Consider the following 4,619-nt stretch of genomic DNA (forward strand, 5'->3'; position numbering starts at 1 on the left):
GAAGGTTTACTTTCACAGTCATCATAGTAATAGCCACACCACAAAATGTGCTGCATGTGCAGTGACCAAGTCTTTTTTGGACAGTTTGTGAAAATTTCATTTAGTGTATGTCAGATTTAAATGCAGATTCACCTGGTGTGCTTTTAATGTCTGTTTGACCATCCTATGTGGAGTTACGGATCTCTTCACATTCATTTAGATAGGCGACTGATCTTGTTTGCCCGAAATAGTGGCGTGTAAAAACATTGCTGTATGGGCTCATCCAGTTTTGGAGCCAAAGTTGGTACATTCCGTACGCACCCTGGCCTTTGAGTTTATTCAAGCAGCAAGCTTGTGAACCGACTTGCAATATAAACAACAGGGATACTGTGGCATTATCAGTAAACCATGTGTTTGACATGAAGATGGCATCCCTCTTGGATCTCGATTTACTCCGTATGGTGCCTTCATTACCTCCACCAAGGAGGTTATGTTTTCACCCCTTTCCTTTTGTTTGTTGGTTGGTTTGTTAGCACGATTACACACAAATGACTGCCTTGATGTTCATGACACTTGGTGGGAAGGTGTACGTAGCAGGGGCTAAGGAAGACCCCATTACATTTTGGAGCGGATCCAACTGATGGGGTGCCTGTACAAATTTAGTTTCGGTTTTGCTGCAAGATACGCCATTAGATTCGCTTTCACTAACGTTGACACGGGGACTGTTGGGCCTTGGTGGAGGTCTGCACTCTACTAAGTGCCATTCTAGTTTTTCAAAGTGTTTCAATGGCAGCCTTGACATTGAAGAGTGTACGAGGTGATACAACAGAGGATTGAACAATGCCTCTCTCAGGCACAGAACCTGAAAATGGCCAAGAACTTTGGTAAGAAAGTAATACTGAAGAGTTCTGAATGCGCAAGCTTGGCTGTAGTCTTTTTTTTGCATAAGTGCCAATGACAAAGTCATTATTTATAAAAGTGTCCCTCAAGACGTTTGGGAAAGCAGACATCAAAAATGCCTCATGAGCTTTTTGCAGTCCGGGGCCTATCAGTGGTCCTTTGATTCATCGAAACCTTAATCAATTATTTAGGTCTGAATTGTTTTACAATGCCCATGATTCTGCTTCTATGTCCTAGTTTTCTGCGGATGACATACTAGCTTTTGATACGGCTCTCTGTTATTTTAGAATGGAATTATTTAAGTTCGGTGAACTCATAAATATACAACTAGCTTGTTGCAAAGCGCGAGCTTCAATAATCGTTCCAAGAATCCCTGTAGTTTATGACAAACTAGCTTAGCTTCATGCCAACACAAACCACTCTTTAATTCCAGATTGGGTTGCTGCAGCGTTTGAAATAAATACATGTTGGAATGGGGTAGGTGAATGTTATTTATGAGTATGTGTTGAAACGGGTAATACATGATGCTTGTGTTTCTGTAGGACGCTAGGGGAATTCTAAAACAGTGTTTCTGGTAAATAAATGCATGAAAAAACTACAGTGCAGTTGGTCTTTTCCACGCATGATAAGGTGAATGCTTGTGCATTCAATAACACTCCAGATATCAAACACATTTCATTCATAAACTTTAGATGCAATACATTGAATCGCATCAGGAGCAAATTGAAGAGCAAATTGCAATATGGATTAGAGCATTAAGCTGGGTTAGCCCCTCATAGTCAGTCTAAAGCACAGCCTGAGGAACGGACGTGGTGGGAAAAATGCACTTGAAGCAGGAGGTTGGAGAGATCTCTCTCGCTCATAATGCATCACACATGTTGGCCTGATGTCTCTGCCAGTTTTCCACTAACAGAAGTGACACACAAACTCTCTCTCTCTCGCTCTCTCTCTCCCCCTCCCTCCCTCTCTCTCTCACACACACACACCCACACATGCACGCACACACACACACACACACACACACACACACACACACACGTGCACGTACACACAAACACCAGGGATATGAATATTTCAGATAGATGTTGTTAGTTACAGTCTGCTGGACGGCCAACACTCGCAGAGAAAGACTGTGCTGAAACAGATCACAGCACCAAGTGCAATAAATCACAATTCAGTCAAGTCGGAGCCAAGGCATAGACAGACTCCATCTTGCAATGCTTTTTTAAAACTACATCATATGTGAGCAAAATTTGTGTTATTTTACAATCTACGTGGCATCGACATCTCTTACATATTTAACATAATATCTGAACTATTCTGGGTCGGAGATTTATTTTGCAGGTGATAGTTTTACTGTTATTCTAGACGATCCAGTGATTCTCTAGTGAGACGTTTGTGCAAGGAGACCCGACCTAACACCGCACGTGATTACCATAATAAAGACAATTTATTACATTTCAGCTCTGTCTCCTGCTGCTTCTTACTCTGCAAGAACCAGCATCTCCTTGCTGTTATTGAGTCATTAGTGATGTGTTAATCATCATTAGAATTTTTTTTGGGACTGCATCAGATAACCTCTGTTTAATTACAATTGCAGAACTAGGTCATCCCTTGCCCCTCCATCCTTGGCTATGATGGCTAGGTCACAGCCACCGTCTCTGGCCCACGGTAGTCAGGTGGTGTTGGTAATGCACACCGCAGGGTGGGATGGTGGAGTTGTTTTATTACAGTAATCGTGCAATGGGAGAATCATGCAATCGTGCAGAATACAGGAAGTGCGTTGAACGAGAGACACTCAGTAAGCACCCAGAAACATAAATCCCTTTGTTTCAGACTCATGAACAGTTGTCTGTCAGTTGTGTGTACGCATTCACAAGACGATTCAGTCCATCTAAAGGGAGGGTTTAATGCAAGTCATTTCCTGTAAAAAAAGATGATGGGACTTTTATTGTTAAAAGGTAATTCAGTCCATTGCACCTTTAAGATGTTCTTCCCAGTCTGAAGGATGAGGTGTGCAGAGGCCCTCTCTATTCTAAGCTCCTTCACCCTCAGTCTTGCTCCCACTCACTTTCTGTGCCCCCCTTGATGTCTTTTTTCTCCCGTCTCTCTCACACTCTTTGTCCTGCTCTGCATCCTCTCTTGATCTCTCTGTTTCTCTCTCTCTCTTCTCTCTCTCTCTCTCTCTCTCTCTCTCTCTCTCTCTCTCTCTACCTTCCTCCCTCATTCCCTCCATTCCTCTGCCCCTCAGCGCCCTCCTCCTTCCTCTCTTGATCTCCTGACACATGACGGTACGTCTGCTCCTGGCGGGCCACTTCACACAGATTACTGAGAATACAGAGAGCTATACCAGAGTTGAACTTCACTCGTGCCCGAGACAGAGAGAATTCGTCACGACCGTAGTGCCAATCAGGTAGTGGCTGTGGCTACGGGTGAGACAGTGAGTCACCCGTACAGACATTCAACTCAGCGTCTGGGTGCAGAAGATTTTCAGAACTATTTTCATAATGACATTATTTTTCATTATAGAATTAGTTCATTTAATAAGATTACACCCCATGTGGAAAAGGTCTGTAAAAAAGATCACACTTATACAATACTTGAATGATAAATCTGTGGTAAAGAGCTTGCATATTTTATAATACAATGGCATATTACCCCTTCAACATGCAAGGTAGGTCATATATAAAGTATATGTCACTGTATATGAAAGGCACGATAATTAACACACTGTTCCATATCATAAAAAAAAAAATTAACATATTTAAATTTGACTGACTTTTTCACTTGGAACGATGACGAGCACTACAGTATTTGTCCAGCATTGCCAAAGCCTCTTGTTATCCTGGTTGCCAACCAGCACTTTTTCTCAAGGTGCATCAAATCAGCAAAACCGTGGGATCGCTAATTATCATGCAAACACTCACCTACTGCAGAGATTTGCGACTGTTAATCATGTTTTATTCAGAGATTGTGCAAATACTGAGGGCAGGATGGTAGGATCATTTTCTATTTTCTCCCTTTTTTTATGTGCCTGAACCACTGACAACTTCATTTATTCCTGGCATAACATAATAGGAGTTGAAGGACCTTTTTTCCCTGGCAGATTAGCAAAATCAGTGGCTTGTTCAGCACATCACACAAAGATATGCTAAACAAACCAAACTACAGTCTACAGTTATTCTCTTCGCTGCTATGCATTTCAATAATGCTTTAAATAACATTTTTCATGAATACTTGGACAGTTAATGTAGTCAGCATTTTAGCAACATTACATCCTTTTAAATGCGTCTTTAAAAATTCAGTACAGAACAGCTCAGCCATGAGCTCATTAGAACCAGCAATACATAAAAGAGCACAACAGCAATGTGAAGGTCACCTTCTTTCCTTAATTTCTACCAGGTATAGCCAGCAGGAGTAAAGTGGTACAGGGTGCCAGCAGTTCCCTATTAACCCACATAAGTACCCCTGAAGGCTTGGAAATACAGTATGTGTTTCACAGACTGACACACAGCCTATACCAGGGGAGTAAAAGACAAGACAAGAACTGGTTTAAAAGTGAACCGTGGCTTAAACTTCTGTGCATAACACACTGGTAGATATCCAAAAGTGTAGTCACTTTATAAGGTGAGCTTCACAAACGTTGCCAGCACTACATTCATTCCTCTCCATCTCAAAATTGGCCATGCTGCTGGACAGAAAATGCCCTTCCTCCACAAAACAGAAGCCTGTCAAAATCC

The sequence above is a fragment of the Clupea harengus genome, chromosome 20 (assembly GCF_900700415.2).
Source record: "Clupea harengus chromosome 20, Ch_v2.0.2, whole genome shotgun sequence".
NCBI classification, from domain to species: domain Eukaryota; kingdom Metazoa; phylum Chordata; class Actinopteri; order Clupeiformes; family Clupeidae; genus Clupea; species Clupea harengus.